The following is a 17,738-nucleotide window of genomic DNA, read 5'->3' as shown; positions in this document are numbered from 1 at the left end:
CTGGTGCTGTGGCTGGAGAGGGGAGACTTCAGCCCCTCTTCAGCCTGGATTCAGCTTGAAAAAAACAATGTAGACACTGGCAGAGAGAAATCAGGCCAGCTTTTGGAACAGTTTAAGAATGAGCATCTTGTTAATGACTGTGAGGATGTCATCACTGATCTGTGTCAGAAATTGGGCCCTTCTGCTCTCCAAAGTCTGCCCATGTCCTGACAAACTGCTCCAGGCTGGTGGCTGAAGTGATGCCATGGTCTGATTTGGGCTTTCCACCTCCTTTCCCAACAGTCCAGATCCAGAGCAGAGATGCCATTCCCTCCCCATTCCTTGGCCTGATTCACCTCTTTGTGTGGCCACACAAGGCTGAACCCATGCAATGGGTTTGTGTTGAAAACGGCAAGGAAAAGGCAGGGGAGTGTTTCCTTTAGTGTGTGCACACGTGAGTGAGTTCCTGATGTGAAGCTGCATCATCACACAGGAGCCTGTGAGGCTGCAGCATCCCAGACCAGAACTTTTGGGGCAGAACAGGGGTAAATGAGCAATGGGAGGAAGGGAGGGAAAAAATTGCAGAGGGAAATGGCACAGGGCTACAAAGAGAGACACCTCCACAAAGGTGCCCGAAGTTAACTGAGATGAATCAAGGTGAAACAGGTTATGTAACTGCCACAACATTAAAAATAGGTTATGCTGTATATTAAGATTTCATTTATGAATTGTTTATAAAGCATTCATAAATGTTAGATGTGGCAAGCACGTTCTGCACACAAACACTTTGTGTTCCAGTGTTATCGATGGCTGTGTCCACAGCAGCTGCAGGAGTTATAGATGGTAAAATCACAGCTCTGAGACCTGCAGGTCAATAGCAATACACCATAAATGATTCATCAATCACCTCAACATGTATCAAGGAATGATGTGCTCTTTGTAAATGGAGCCTTAATATGAAGTGTGATCTTAGGAACTGTGAAACAGGGAACTTTTGCCCCTTTCATCCTTTTTTTTGCTCCTAAAAAAACCCCAAACCAACAAAACACCAACACCAATTCCCCCACCTCCAACTCTCAATTCACCAGTTTAATAATGATTGTGCTTTTCCTCACCTCTGGCTTGAGGAAGGCCACAGGCTCCTGAGAATTAAAGGGTTTTATGGAACACACACAGCATTTGGACGTGTTCCCATCTGCTGCAAATGTGTTCAGTGTGTTTTGGGGACATGGACTCCAGGGATGCAGAAGGATGTCACCCCAGCAGGATGTCACTTTGCCAGCCAGGGTGTCGGCAGATCCCTGGAGAAAGCACAAGTGCAAAAGTAATGTGAATGTAAACTAAGTAAAGGGAAAAACAGAAGAGCCATGAAATAAGACTTGACCATGATAATTTAATTTGAAATGAACCCTACATCCAGCTCTGGCCATTTGCTTGCATGGAATATGTCACCAGAGAAGATGCTAGCATTGCAGACCCTCAGCACAAGGCAGGCCAGGTGAGAATTGTCCTTCCCTAGCATGGCATCCTCCATAACCCTGGAGGAAGGCATAAAGCCTCATCCCATCCCATCCCATCCCATCCCATCCCATCCCATCCCATCCCATCCCATCCCATCCCATCATCTCTCATTCCTGTGCAGAAGTGAGTCTCACAAGACTCTTTTCACAATGGAAGAGAAAGAAGATGCTCCTTTCTTTCCACTCTTGGCTGAAGTCCTGGCCAGGGCTGAGCCTTCCCAAATCTCTTGAGGAGGGCGCTGGGACCTGGGCCAGCTCTGTAGTGTTTGAATTATCAGTATTAGCCACTTGCATGTGGTGTCAGAACAAAGCCCATGGATAATGTGCATTTAAATGTCACACAAAAATAAGACAAAATAGGTGTATATGCTTTGGAATATTGTTTTCAACACAAGTATTAGGTAAATCTACCAGATTTTCCCTTTTGTGTAGCTCTCCAAGTGTTGCTGCTGTTGGTTTCAATATAAAATCACATCCTCTAAGGCTTGTCCATGCTGGGGGCTCAGAGTCAAACAAGCTCTGTTGAGAGAAACAACAGGAGGGATCAGTGATGCTCTTAACACAAACCTCTTTATTAAAAAACACTGGATATGAATAGGAGTCACAGGATCTGTGCTTCCCAAAAAATCCACCGGGCAAGGGGGCTCTGTACTGAAACACCCACCCTGCATCAGAAAAGTTTCCAACCTGAAATGTCTGGGTTTTGCCAGTGGCTGTAAAGAGAGACCAGGATGATAAATTGGCATGGACACATCCACTTATCCAACCAGTGTATTCAGATGAGATAAATCAGAACCACAGAATGATCTGGGTTGGAGGGAAGCTTAAAGATCTCATTCCAACCCCCTGCCATGGGCAGAGACACCTTCCCCTAGACCAGGTTGCTCAAAGCCCCATCCAGCCTGGCCTCCAACATTTCCAGGGATGGAGCATCCACAGCTTCTCTGGGCAGCCTCTGCCAGGCCCTCACCATGCTCACAGTAAAAAATTTTTTCTAATGAACAATCTCAACCTATTTTCTGTCAGTTTAAAACCATTCCCCTTTGTCCTACAAATCCCCATCAAGCATGGATGAAGTTTGCAAATGCGTTTCAAAGTTTCAAGGGACCCAGGGATAAACCCTTGAACCCCAACTCTGAGCACAGGAGACTCATTTCCTTGCAGATCAGACAGAGCAAACCCCTTTCCCTCCCCATCCAGGATGCAGCTCCATGGGGTTGGTCATTCAGGTGCTGTGGAGCCTCTCTCATTGCCAGTACTTTTCCTTTTCACTGCACCCACCATGGGCCAGGTGCAGGGTGACCTTCAGGGCCAGCAGGGCACCAGGCAGCCTGTCAGCAAGGAGCCACATGATGGGGACATGCAGCTCTCCTGGGCAGCACCCATGCGAAATGTCCAGGGGAAGAGGAAAACCTGCTGCAGCTTTATCTCAGCTTTGTGCAGACCTGCCCTGATGAGACCTTCAGCTGAGAGGCTTTTTGAGCTGTTCCTGAATGAGCATGGTCATATTTTCCCTCTCTCTGTGCCCTGCACCCTGGCTGTGCTGTAGATAAGGCAGCAGTGTTTTGGCAGCTGGGAGGTGATGCTCTATCTGTTTGCACATGCAGGACACACTAATGGAAATGTGCCACCCATCACCATCACTGGGGCCGGTTCGTCTCTGCTCACCGTGCTGGGGACATTGGCTGCTTGTTTTGGTGGCAGTGCAAAGGGCAGCAATGCTGGGGACAGACAGACCAGGCAGATGCCAGCTTTCAATACCAAAAAAGCTCCTGCAAAATTCTTGCTCACTGCTCTCTTGCTCAGTTCCAAACCTCTTTCTCTCCTAGTTTCTTTAGATTTTTAGTTTCAGGGTATTTTTTTCTGACATTAGATTTATTTATTTCATAGCCCCTCACTGTTCTCAGTGTCTCTTTTCTGAAGACCATACCATTTTTCCTGTTCATTCAAGCCCTGGGTTTCTGGGTTTGGAATGCTCAGAGTCCTTCATCCAGTGCCATGGATGGAGTCTTCCCTCTCTGTGTTCAAGTGCATCTCATGGCTTGTCCAGCTCCTGCCTTGCTCTGCTGCCTGCTTGATCCCAAGGTCAGGCACTGGGAGAACAGGATCACTCCTGCCTCTCTGGGCTCTCCCTTTTACCTGGCACTTTTGGTTTGAATTAATCCACAACACTTTTGTCCACTGCTGGCACACAGGTAAGACAGGTTATGGTGGCCTTGGTGCACAAGAGGAGGCAGGAGAAGAGGAGGTTAAGTATCACAGAATCACAGAATTTTTAGGTTGGAAGAGACCTTTAAGATCATCGAGTCAAACCCATGTTCTAACACCTCAACTAGATCGCCTCACTGTCTCCTGCAAAATCCATGTTTTGTTGCTTGGCGACAACATCTTTGTACTCATTCCCAGTGCCACACGTGAAATGCTGAATGTGAGGCTGCCACGCAGCAAGTTTAGCTTTGGAAAGTGTCACATCTTACTCAGCACTGCTGATGGAGCTCCCAGCTCCTCTTCCAAGAACTGAAGGGCACATAAGGCCCTGGCACTGCAGATGGGCACAGCCAACCCAAGCTCCATGGCACTCCAAAGCAGGGGTGGCTCTCTGCCATATTCAGAACATCCCAAATATTGTTTGTGTCCAGGAGAGAGTGGGATGGGATCTGGGAGAAGATTCTTGCTGTAAAGAGAGGCCAGGGTGATAAATTGACATGGAGACATCCACTTATCCAACCAGTGTATTCAGATGAGATAAATCAGAACAGAGTTCCTCAGACCAGCCCACAGAGCTCAGGAGTAAAAGACAACTGTCTCACACATGTGTAGAAATGGCTTTGCTTACTTTGACCCAAAGTTTATTTTTATTCCACAGCCTTTCCCAGGAGGAAACACCTCAGCAGCTCTTTTCCTCACTTCCACCTGAAGATAAAAAGGCAACTCCTAACTGTTTTCAAGCTTCTGTCTTGTGGATACTGTAATTCACATTAAGAAAGGAGACTCTGGAGATGCAGACAGTGACAGCCAGAGTGTGTCACAACCCCAGAGACAGGAGCAGGGGAGAAGATGGACCTGGCACCCTCAGCTTGTGCTTGGGGAGCACCTGGGGCTTGTGGGTCCAACAACAGGGAAGGGAAGGGAAGGGAAGGGAAGGGAAGGGAAGGGAAGGGAAGGGAAGGGAAGGGAAGGGAAGGGAAGGGAAGGGAAGGGAAGGGAAGGGAAGGGAAGGGAAGGGAAGGGAAGGGAAGGGAAGGGAAGGGAAGGGAAGGGAAGGGAAGGGAAGGGAAGGGAAAAGAGGAAGAGAAGAGGAAGAGAAGAGAAAGAGAAGAGAGAAGAGGGCTGTTTCAGTTGGAAGGGACCTGTAATGTTCATCCAGTCCAACTCCCTGACCACTTCAGGGCTGACCAAAAATTAAAATTAGATATTAAGGTTGTTATCCAAATGACTCTTAAGCACTGACCAGTTTTTTAGGAAGCTGCTTCTAGTATTTGACCTGACCCCTCAGTAAAGAAATATTCCCCCCCTGCCCCCCAAGAAAACCCCAGGTATTGTGAATTAGGAACAATCAATTACTCAGAATTGGACCAAAACTAAAAGAGTGGCAAAACTCCCCATCTGTATCAGAGAGAAGAGCTCAGAGACAAAAGCCTGGTTCAATCAAAATGAAGAAACTGCTGTATGAAAATGTGTATTTCATGGGCTGCCTGTGTCTGACAATGCACCAAGTGTATTTTGGACAGTCTGCCTTGCTAGTAAACCCTGCCTAATCCATTCAGGGGACTGGAGAGGCTGCACAGCCTTGTCTATACCAAAATAATATTCCATTTCTGTCTTGTTTAATATTGTCTCATACAACGCAACACAGTCTCAGCTGAAAACTGCATTGCTGCTCTTAGAACAAAAAAGCTCTCTTTTTAGGTGAAGTATTTATTTGCATTAGGAATGCCCAGGGGATGTGGATACAAGAACATGCTTTATCCACAGGCAAGGTTGAGCAGGACTCTTGGTAAGCCCCAGCTCCTCTGTCTCAGGAAAAAAAAATTAAAATACCAAGTCAGGGCTGTAGCAACACAGTTGGACTGTATTTTATCTGCCATGCTGGGCAGCAAACCTGCACCTGCAATGGTGCACAGGAGGGCTGTAACAGCAAGAACATACCTCTGGAATGGATTTAGAGATAATAAGAAATCATCTTAATGTGACTGTTGAGTGTACAAGGGACCTGGTAATAGTTACCACAGGTACACTTTCATTAACTCCCTTTAATTTAAAAGCTCAGTGTTTGCAGAAATCTTTTACTGGCAAGAAAAAGTGAAATCAAATGAAAAATAATCTTTCTGAATAGCAGGGCTGCTGTTTCCCCTAGGAGCTGCACACACAGCCTGGAATCACCCACCCTGATCCCTCCAGGCAGATCCTGCAGCCTGGGCACAGGAGCACTGCCAGCCCTGCAGTGTCACCCCAGTGCCACCCCAGTGCCGCCCATTGCCCCTTATCTCTGCAGCAGGGACGCCCCCCAGGCTCACTGAGTACAAACAGGGCTTGGCTGGGACCTTTCCAGTGAGCAAAACACAAATAACAGCACCCACCACGTCACCAGAGCTTTTCCCCATGCTCCAGGTGAGAGTGGGCACAGCCCAGGCTTGCAACAATAATGTTCCTCCACCCAGGTGTCACAGACACATTTTATGGAAAATCCTTTTCTTAGGGTTTTTCATCCTGAGAAGCTAAGAGGCCTCAGGAACAAAATGCAAACAATGATTATCTGCTGCTGTGGAATGCAACAGGTGCATCTGTGATTGGTCTCATAGAGTTGTTTTTAATTAATGGGCAATCACAGTCAGCTGGCTCGGACTCTCTGTCTGAGATACAAGCTTTGTTATCATTCTTTTTCTATTCTTAGCCAGCCTTCTGATGAAATCCTTTCTTCTATCCTTTTAATATAGTTTTAATATAATATACATAATAAAATAATAAATCAAGCCTTCTAAAACATGGAGTCAGGTCCTCATCTCTTCCCTCATCCTAAAACCCCTGCGAACACCATCACACCCAGGAATAACCCATGTTATTGTATATTATACCAAATGTTCACGCTCATTGAAAAAAAATAATTAAAAAGGTGGTTGAATACCCAAACCTAGTAGAGCTCTGCAACAAAATATCTAAATAATGGAATCAGGATCTCCTGAAAGTTAATAAGCTTTCAGGATCTACCCAATGCTTTATCGGCTCAAATCAATAAACACACCATGAAAATTAGGGATTTCAAAACAAAGGCATGGAGATGAAACTTGTGATGGCTGAATCCAGGGGAGACAGAGCATTGCTCCACCTTAGGGATGCCCCATTCCCTCCTCCACTCCCTGCAGAGGTTTGTCAGGGAAGGAGGAGCAGGGCTGACCCAGCTACCTGCTGCTTGAATTTTCAGCATCTTGCTGAGCTCTCCTCCAGTTATTCTTGAGCTGTTCAGCTGTGTGATTAAAGGGAGTGTGAAAACCATGCAGATCCAGAGGACAAATGTTGGGAGGGCTGTAGGAAATTTGGGTGCAGTGATGGAGCATTCCTGTGGCTGCCATAGGAAATGCCTTAATGGGCGGAAGCAGGATGAGGGGTGGGGACACAGAAAGGAAAAATTGTTGGGTTCAGGAAAGGTTTATTGAAGGAAAATAACCCAACCATTAGATGCTATCTGTATTATGAATCATGTGCATTTCCAGCTCAGCTTCAGTAGAGTTCCATGCTCCACAGGGAGTGTGGTGTTTCAGTGAGGTGACCTTTGGGCACAGCCAGGATATTTGAGGATAAATGTGCCAAAATTGCTTTACTTTACTGTGTCTCTTGAGAGTCTCTTGAGACTTCTGTCAGAGGAGAATTATGAGAAGGCACAGCTATGGGGTTAACTTAAAGTTTTTATTAACGATCCAATGATGATCAGATGGAAATTAATTGGTGATTGAGTGAAAATCAATTGGTGATTGAGCAATAATTGAATGTTAGTGAAACAGGGATTTAACAACGAGTTGACAATGATTTGCCAAATACTTAATGATGATTTTGGTGATGATTTGAATGATAGTTTAGACAGTGATTTGACAAGGATTCCAAAAGTGATTTAAAAAGTGGTCAAACACTGCTACTTACTCCACTTCAAATACTTAACCTATGGCTCTATACATGGTGCTAGCACACAATTTACTTGTAAGCCCAATGTGAAATATTGCTTATCTCTTTCTAGATATCAGCTGTTGGGTAAGGGGTCTCTGAGGCTTGAGAATTAACCCTGAGAAATCTCTCTGCCCAAGGGGTAGATCAGTGCTGTGCAGCCACTGCCATGCAGGAGCCATGGGACATTTCTGTGCTGTGGTTTTAGGTTTTGGTGTCCTGTCTCTGTCTCTTTTTCCTTTTATTGACTCCCAGGATGCAATTCAATGCAATTGATGCAATTCAAAATAGCCTGCAAGAAGCTTTGGCTGCACTGTAGGCAGTTCACAGGAGGATTTGTCTGGGTCTTGGTGCCTTTCAAACTCTTCATTCTTCCCCCCAGCATTCCCACAGGCTGGAAGGACACACAGAAAGTTGTTGTCTTTTCCCACCCCACTACAGGAGATTGTAGATGCTTCCAGCTGGGCCCACCTGGAAAAAACAAAGGGTTCAGGGCTGGGAGTTTTTATGGGATAAACCAGGAATGCAAAATTACTTCACAGGAGAAGAAAATCTGTATCTATGGGTGTCTTTGGGTGTTTTTCTTTGCAGTGAATCCAGGGCAGCTCATTGCTCTTGGTTGATCTTCACACCACCACAAGCTTGAGGAGAAGCTCACATGGGCTGTGGAATGGGAAATATGGGAAATATGGGAAATATGGATTGAGGAGAAAGAGCTTCATAAGAAAGAGCTGATATCTTTTATTCCCAAAGGGAAGAAGTTGGCATGCAATTGAATGGCCACTGTCCATTGTTATGTATCAGTTTCCAGGTAATATTCCAACAAGGGTAGAGGTTTAATTAACATCAATGAGGCTGATTGATTGACTGACTGATTGATAGCTAAAGCAATTTTTAATGCCAAAAAGGGTGTCTGGAGAAGGAACTTTGCAAAGAAAGCTGGGTCACAAAGTCAACCTCACAATGGGGCATGAGAAAGTGATCAGCACAGTTAGCCTGGTCTTTACTTCATGTACTGGAGCCTTCCCAGGGCTGCTCCAGCCATGGCAGCCTGAAGCACATTGCTCTCTCCTCTCCAGCACTGCTGCTGTTTTCTTATCTTTCATTTCTGACTCGTTCACAATCCAGTTTAGCCCACCTTGCCATCTGAGGTGGCAATGTCCCCTTTGCAGTTGGGTTCCAGGAGCAAAAGGAGTCCTGGCAAAGGCCAAGCTGGGGCAGGAGCCCAGGAAGGCTTGACCCCAGCACCTGAACAAGGGGTGAGCATTCCCTGAGACCCTCTGGCATCCTCTGAAAGCCTCTGGTCTGCAGGCTGAGCATGGGAACAGACACTCAATGGGAAACAGCCCTGAGAATGCTCCTCTCTTAGTGAAGCTCCCCCAAGGCAGCTCAGCATGTGAAATGTGTGAAATGCTCCTCCAAACCCTTCTCCCACAGCCTCTGCTGCCTTGCCCCAGGCCAGCAGGAGCAAATTCAGGTGGAATTAAATCCCTCTTTCTCTTGCAAGGGGCTCTGTAGGGAGCAGCCACCCCAAGGATTTGGGTTTCATCCCCCACACCCAACTTTTCACCATCCCTCTCCTGGCCTCAGGTGCAGATGGAAACCCTCCCTGTCCCCTGGTACATCTGGCAGGTCTGGCTGTGTTTCTGCAGGCAAGGAGAGCTGGCAGCCTGTGAAAGGGCCATGCAGGGCTGCATCTCTCTAAATACTGATTTTTGCAGCAAAGGCACCAGAAACTCCTGCAGGACTCAGCCCCACTGAAGGATGACAAGCAGTGCAAGTGTCACTGGGTCCCTCTGTGGGAGCTGGAGGGAGCCTGTCCCCATTCAAGGAGCAGCTGGCACATGGAATTTGTCTGAGCAAGCTGTAAAGGCTCTGTGAGCCCTGCAGGGTCTGTGCAGAGTGGCTGGCACGGCTGCCTCAGCAGTGAGTCACACCTGTACTCCCCTTTCCAACACAAGGCTTTACATGCAAATGTTCTGGGGCGTTCTTGGCAAGCAGCTTCACGCTGGTACCCCCTTTGCCTCTCCCCTCAGCTACAGCACCTTGTGTAACTGAGAAATATGGCATATTTATCCCATTCCTCAGGCTGTCTCTATGCTCTTTCACTGTACCTTGGAAACCAAATTTCTATTCTTGCCAACAAATCACTTTCAGATGAATGGGGGAGTATGTGGTAGCTTGGATTTCTTTTAATTTTTTTTAAGATTTTTTTTTTTTTTCAGTCTAAGTAAAGACTTTAGGTTCTATTTTTAAAGATAATATTCCCCCCCTCCACCCACTGTGCTGCAACAACTGAACACTTTGGCTTGATGAGAATATTAGCAAAGCAGTCACAATCTGTAGGGTGCACTTCTTAAAACTACATTGCATAATGGGAAAAGCACAACACAACAAAATGCAGTGGGGGCTGGGGTTTTCTGTAGTATGGGAACTGGAAAGTCATGTCTTCAGCCAGGATTGATCACCAACCAGTTCACAATAACCCACTCCCTGACCTTTCCTGCTTTTGTCTCCCAGATATAAATCTATTGATTTTAGAGCTATGCTAGAGCGTGGTTAATACAATGTTTTGTGGGAAATGTACCTGCTTAAACAATCTCTTTTTTCCCCCTTGATATATTTTGGTATTTAAGGAAACCAATAAGTACAGTAATGGCAATGATACGCCTGTAAGATGATTTGAAAAGTGTGGTTTAACCATTAGAGTCTGGGGGAATTGCATTAGCTGTAATAAAATCCTATAGGACTTCAATGAGGGTAATAACTTTAAAATGTTTTTATTAGCAGCATTGCCAATATCTATTCTGAGATCTGCAGTCTTAACAAATTAGAAGTGATAAAAAAATTCCCTTTGATTCAGATGAAGGCTACTGAGTTCAAGGGAAAACACAGCACTTTCTAGATTCTATTGTGAGTCCTTGGGAATTAGCCACCCACATGGGGTGTAATGAGCGATTAATGCTGGTCATGTGCTATTTATCCTTTAAAATGTGATCAGGAGCTGATTATTTTGTGATTTGATTAAGGAGCTGCATGGACTTGGATTCACAGGAAAACACAAGGAAGAAGGGTGGAATGACAAAGGTTGCCTCTAGGTAAGGATGTTCCTGGGACCTTGCTGTAACCAAATATCTCTGATTAAGATTCAGCTTTTGCAGTGCTTTAGGCTCCTGTGTGCTTGCATCGTCTTAGAAGAACTGGGCTAAGTCAATGAGGGTAGATGAGTGAATTTGGCCTTATTCTGCAGATCTCAGTGCAGCTAAAAGCAATAATATTGCACTTCAGGCCTCTGGAACATGTGGGGGAGTGTGACAGTGTTCACAGGGGTTTTTGGATGAGGGAAGAGATGAGGATCTGACTCCATGTTTCAGAAGGCTGATTTATTATTTTATTATATATATTACATTAAAACTATACTAAAAGAATAGAAGAAAAGATTTCATCAGAAGGCTAGCTAAGAATAGAATAGGAAGGAATGATAACAAGGGCTTGTGGCTCGGGCTATCTGTCCGAGCCAGCTGACTGTGGTTGGCCATTAATTAGAAACAACCACATGAGACCAATCACAGATGCACCTGTTGCATTCCACAGCAGCAGATAATCATTGTTTACATTTTGTTCCTGAGGTCTCCAGCTTCTCATGAGGAAAAATCCTAAGGAAAGGATTTTCCATAAAAGATGTCTGTGGCAGGGGAGAAAGGGGAGAAAAGGTGAAGATTTGATATAATGTTTAAATTTTGAAAAAGAAAGATGTTCATTGTGAGCTGAGCCCCCCTCTTTGAATAATCCCTCTTTGGGAGTGCCTTAGGACACAGCAAACAGGAAACTTTGGATGATAATAATGATAAATTAATGCTGTAATAATTAATAGTGTCCTGTGGCTCTGTGCTTTGGCATATAATGAAGGACACTGAAATACAGGTACATGTGACTATCCCTGCCCCGAGATGGGGTAACAACAAAGCACCACAAAGTCCTGGGATGGGTGTTTTCTAGGCCACTTCTTGTTTCTGATTTCCTAAACTAATCTGTGCTGGCCTACAAGAGGGTTGAGGCTACGTGTCTGGGGCAAGGTGAAAAAAAAAGCAAGATATTTCCTTTTTAAACAACTTTCTTAAGCAAATTTTGGTCTACCTTCTTTTGGGGTTTTTTTGGGGGTTTTTTTGATAGATTTTGATTTTTGAAGCCCCGAGATGTGACCGTCAAAACTGAGATGCCTTCTCCAGGAGGTGCTGGATATCAGAGTCTAGAAAGAGTCTTGTGAGAACCAGAAGATGGTTTTGACTGAGCTACAGAGGAGTCACAAGGTGGATGTCTGCAAATCTGAAATCTGGTGGCCTTCTGCTGTAATTGCAGGGAGAAGAAGAGGAGGCCGGGTCTGTGCACATGTGCAAAACAGTTGATGTGAGAATTGATGCTTATCCTAATTAACTGAGTAAAAGCAAATTCAATTTGTCTGGCAAATATGTGCATGTTGAATTCAGTTTACTTTATAATGGTTTGAGTTTAACCCTGTTAAAGGACTGTGATCCAGGGCAGAATGCCTGGAAGTAAATGGAGAATTCAGCAGTGAGGGGTCTGTCCCCATCTGAGAAAAACCAGGAGGAAATGTAGAATAAAAGACAAGGCAAAGAATTCCCAGCTTTGCTGTGTGGCAACCAGTTTTAAAACAGACTGATTGTCAAGTTTAAAAGATGGTCAATGTTTAGAGATCTCCAGACAACAGATCTTTAGCCCTTTCTGGCTTTGCATGCACAGAGATGACATCAAACATGATGTGTTTGCCCTCTTGGTGAGGGACAGGACAGAGGGGTTGGCAGGCCTTGCAGGTAGCTGGTGTTTTAGCCTGAGAGCTTAAAAGAAGGTGAACTTATTCACACAAAAATCAACCTTGTATTGAATCCTGTCATTCATAGTTTCTCTAAAAGCTCTTTGATTCAGAGGAAGTTTTTATGTTGTTTTCTAATTTGTTTCTTCTGGAAGTGGTTCTTCTTGTCTTCCTAAGCATTGGTGGAGATTTTCTTTCTGAACAAATGTCTCCATCTGCTTTTGCCATCTTGAATCCCTTCCCCATCTTTTGTGCTCCCTTGCCCTCTTTTGTGCTTCCTCCTACCTTCCACAACTTGCCACTTTTTTGGATGCCTTTCCCTGCTATGGCAGACACACAACACCAGCCAAGGACTCAGCAATGCTTCCCTCCTGTAGCTCTGCTATGTGTCCCACACTCCTTTCCCCCAAAAACCCAAAAACCACTCCCCTCTGGTCCTGTGTGCTGTTTTGGACACCACAATATAAGAAAGATAAAAATCCATTAAAAAGCATCCAAAGGAGGGTAATGAAGATGGTGAATGGCCTTGAGGGGAAGATGCATGAGGAGAGGCTGAAGACACTTGGTTTGATCATTGTGAGAACCGGAGACGGAAGGAGACCTCACAACAGTTACAACATCCTTGTGAGGGGGAGATGAGGGGCAGATGTTGATCTCTTCACTGTGCTGACCAGTGACAGGACTCGAGGACACAGCTGGAGCTGTGTCAGGGGTAGTTTAGGTTGGATATTTGAAAATTCAAAGGGTGGTTGTGTTGTGAGTAGAAAAGCTGCCCATTTTTTTAAAAGGTTGCAGAGTTCACAGGTTGGGCCAGTTGCTGCCCCGGTGGAGTTCTAACTGTTTGTTATTGTAATCACCTGTGGTTTTCATTAACTACCTGTCCTGATGGTAAAGAATTCCCCCTTTTGTGAGTGACACCCTGCTGCTTCCTGGAGGAAGGCACTCCAACGGTGAAGGGGAAGGGACAGCAAGTTGGCATGCAAATTACCTGGGAACCAGCATGCAATGGGAGAGACCCCTCACCAAACCCTGCCAAAAACCCCTAAAATGAGTGAACACAAAATTGATGGATCAAAGTGATGTCTAGACATGAGGAACAGAATCTAGTATCTGCCAAGGCCCTTTTTATTCCTCACCCTAACCTGAAGATATTGGCTAGACAGAGGACCTCGAATGTTGAGCCAAATAGAAGGACATCTCCAGATGCTCTCCTGAGGATGGAATCCTGAGCTCTGCCCAATGCACAAAGCCGCACTTTTTCTCCTCCTCCTTGTCACTCCTGGGAGCAGCGACAGCATGAGGATGAACCTGTTGGTTCTCCCCACCCAAGCTGATCGCTTTTAATAAAGACATTAAAAAGGAGAAAGGTCTCCTGCCCGTGTTTATTTCAGTTGGGCATTGGAAAAGGTTCCCCCGGGCAGTGCTCGCAGCACCAAGCCTGGCAGAGCTCAAGGAATGTTTGGACAACACTCTCAGGCACAGGGAGTGATTCTTGGGATTGTCCTTTGTAAAGCCACTCAAGGATTCTTGTGGGTCCCTTCCAACTCAGACTGTTCTCTGATTTCATGATTCCTGGCCATCCCACTGGCATGCTTTCTGTCCTCCATTTTCCATTTTTTTTAACTCAAGCCATACATAAATCCTTTCTTGTCTCACAGTGTGTCCAATCAGTGGATTCTCAGACTACGTCCAATCCCTGGATCCTATAGATGATATTAACATTTCTGTCTGGAAGTTTTGTAGGTGCTCCACCCTCAGACTGCTCCTTGTGGTCCACAGCTGCTTCTTGAATGGAATATATCATGCTGCACAGCTGGCTGTGAGGGGTGATGCAGGACCTTTGCTGTCGGTCAGGTCTAAAGCAGCCCTGTTTTCCCACCACAGAGACCCACAACACAGGTGCCACGTTTGAGTTTGGCCACCCTGACCTTGCCAAATGACCAGGCAACCACAGTGACACAGCTTTACCTGACAGGCTCCTTTACTGAAGATTTTGAGGTAAGAGAAACTCTGCCTCTTTTGATTAGTGGTTGGAAATACCTGGAAGAGTTTTGCCTGTCATTAAAACAATAGAAGGCAGAGTTTATTCCTCCCTGGAACCCAAACTAAAGGACAACTTGCAAGAACTATCTCAGGAGATGGCCAGCACAACATCCAGAGAAGAAAGGAGTTAAATACCTCAAATCAGAGCTGCACTTGGTGTAATGTGGCATGAGTCCACTGAAGTCAAAGGAAGAGCTCAGATTCAAACCAGCTGAGTCTCTCTTTCTACCCCCAAGAAATTTCATACAAGCTTTAGATGAGACTGGTTTTGCACTAAACAAGCCAGCAGAGAGACCCAGGGTCTCTTTTTGTTCTCATAACAGGGACAGAAGCCAGCACAGGCTCAGTTGCAGCAGGGATGGGGACTTTTAGGCAATTATTGCATCTTGTTTGAGATCAAGAGGCTTTTGGATTTTTAGGCAATTATTGCATCTTGTATGGGATCAAGAGGCTTGTGGAGCATTGCATGGGACCTGGGCAGGTCCAGTGGGGAGCAGGAGGTGCTGATGCTGTGCTCCCCTGGGCTCAGAAGGATGTGACAGAAGTGGGATTTTCAGCTGCTTGTCCCTTTGAGACTGCCCCATGTCACAAAGTGCTGCTGAGATCTGCATTAGTTAGCTGCAGTCAGGGATCCAGGAGTGTGCTGGGATCAGTCTAATAAATCCAAAATTCTAACTGAGAACCAGAGAGGATCTTGCTAGTACTGACTCCTAAATAATAAGGCAGGAGTGAGAGCTAGGAAACCAGAGTCTCATTTATTGTTGCTTAAAAGAGAGGAAGACATGTTCAACATGGACAAATTTGCTTTTTTTTTTTCCCATTATTCTTTTTTTTTCTAAGGCTGGAGAAGCTGTTTCAGAACTATTTCCCACAGAACTGCAAGATGCTGCAGTGGAGGAGATGGCTGTAATTTCCAGGAAACCCAACTAAAGAATTGTTATCGACAAGGCTCTTCTGGCAGACCATTAAAAAACCCAGCAGCCATTTTTTCACTCCTGATATTGTGTGAGATAATGGAGTCAGTGGCTGCACAGACAACTCCTGCCTCATTACTCTGACACTATGGTCAATAGATTCAAAGAAGCAGCTGATGGAGGTGGGACCAGAGGGTCTGCAGGGAGTGACTGAGGCACATCCAGCAAAGCCTGGATGGAAACTTCTGCCAGCAGATCAATCTGGGCAGACAGAGACCAAAACCATGGCAGGGGTGTCTGGTGGTGGGGGATAAAAGTGACCCTGTTAGGGGATAAAAGCAACCCTGGGTCTCTCTCTGATGAGATGATAGATCTGTTTCTTTCCTCCTTTGAGAAACCAGTTTCTAAACCATTAATTTTCTCATCCCCTCTAAATGATAGTTGAAGCTCTTTGTAGCTCTTGTTGTTACTTTAGTGAATGAAAATCTGTGAAATTTCACATGATGGCTCAATTTATTTCTTTTTAAAGCATGATTTGTTAAGAAAACCAAGGCCTCTTAATTTTCTAGAGGCAAGATCCAGTAAGAGACTTTGATGGAGGATGTTTCTGTGTAAGGACAAGGTACCTTAGTGATAAGGGGAAGAAAACACAAAACCTGTGATCTGTGACTCTAACCCATCTCTGACCACCTAGATTTGGTACTGCACCAACTGAAATGAAGGAAAATTCCCATTACTTCCAGCTGGACTAACTTAATTCCCTAAGGAGAATCGTTTGGAGGTAGAAGCTTGGTCCTTTCCCTTTGAAGTCTCATTAGGATTCCATTGAAAGGAGTCTGACATGGGCATTTCTTCCAAGCCACAGGACTGGAGACAGCTCAGAGCAGCAGTGACTGGATCAGTTGCCCTCTCCTGCATGATCAGAGGCACTCAGGACATGGACAGATAGTCCCAGGGCATCCAACTGCTCAGATGTCCACACCCTCCCAGCCAGAGCCTTTGTTCCAGGCTCAGGGGTGCAATGAAGATGTGGCTGGCCATGCATGCTAAATTATCCTCTCATCCTGTAGGTGATCCAATTAAGCCAAATTTGAAGAGAACCAGAGAACTTCATGCTCTGCCTTGCTGTGCATGAAGTCAGCAACTCACTAATGGACATTGATCTCTGGGGCTGTCAGTCTGTCCGGGGCTGGGTGGAAGAGTTTTCAGATTTTTTTTCCCATCACATCATTAGGCTTCATACTGCAAGCAATAAACTCTGTAGCCTGCAGCTGGGAAAACACTAATTTGAAAGATATTCTGTTTTATATTTTTGAAAAGTTACAGCTCTATTTCTGATATATATTTGTATTTTTCTCAAAAACCTTAAAAAAATTTCTTTCAGTTTATTTTTCCTCTTTTCTGATTTTTCTCAACTTTCCTATCAATTAGACTATCTTTTTTGGTCCTTCCTTTTATTCCCCCTTCTCTTTTTTCTCCTTTCTCTCCCTTTTGTTGCTAGAGCAACAAAAACCTTCAGAGCAGAGGGGATTTACACAGCAAAGACTGTAAACATACGGTGACACTAAAGTTTTGCCTGTTATTTATGAATAGGATATGAACTCTTCTGGATGTCAATCATCCATTTGTTAATCTAATATTGTCTTCCCCCTTTCTAGGACTGTGATTTCCCAGATCTGTTGACTTCATTCTACATCCTCAGCCTTGTAAGATCAAAAGAATAGCCCTTGGCTACGACTGAGTGACATTATCTAGGATGGGAGCTGTCACCCTTCAGTGGCATGTGCAAGAGCATCTCTTTCTCCTTTGTGTTTTATTTCTTTCTTCACCTTGTGTTTATTCTCCAGAGATCTCTCTGCTTTATTGGTCCCTACAGCTCCTGATTCCTGTAGTAGTTCGCAAAGCAAATTTTTCCAGGATAGTTCTCCACCTAAAGTATCAGAGGGACATTGTTATCTCATTGTTGTTATATTTCTAGAGTCCCAGCTCTCAGGCTGCCACAGCTCTTGGCTGTCCTATCTTCTATCACGTCGGGGTCACCAATTGTCATATTCACATTGCTGTTATCATATTTCTAGAGTCCCATACCTTCTGGGTGGTTTTCTCACACACAGACTCTTCACAGTAGTGTTGTTCCCACTTCTTCACCAGGACTCCTCCAAGGCTCCCCTTGACTGGCCAACCCACCCCCTTTTATCCCAGTTATCTTCATTAGCCACTGCTGCCACCCAGTTAAGGATATCACAGCTGCAGCCCATTTAGAACAACTAAGATCGGGGCAAGGCCACTTATACA

This window comes from Ammospiza caudacuta, chromosome 1 (assembly GCF_027887145.1).
Source record: "Ammospiza caudacuta isolate bAmmCau1 chromosome 1, bAmmCau1.pri, whole genome shotgun sequence".
Lineage (NCBI taxonomy): Eukaryota > Metazoa > Chordata > Aves > Passeriformes > Passerellidae > Ammospiza > Ammospiza caudacuta.
Note: the sequence above shows the minus strand (reverse complement) of the source record.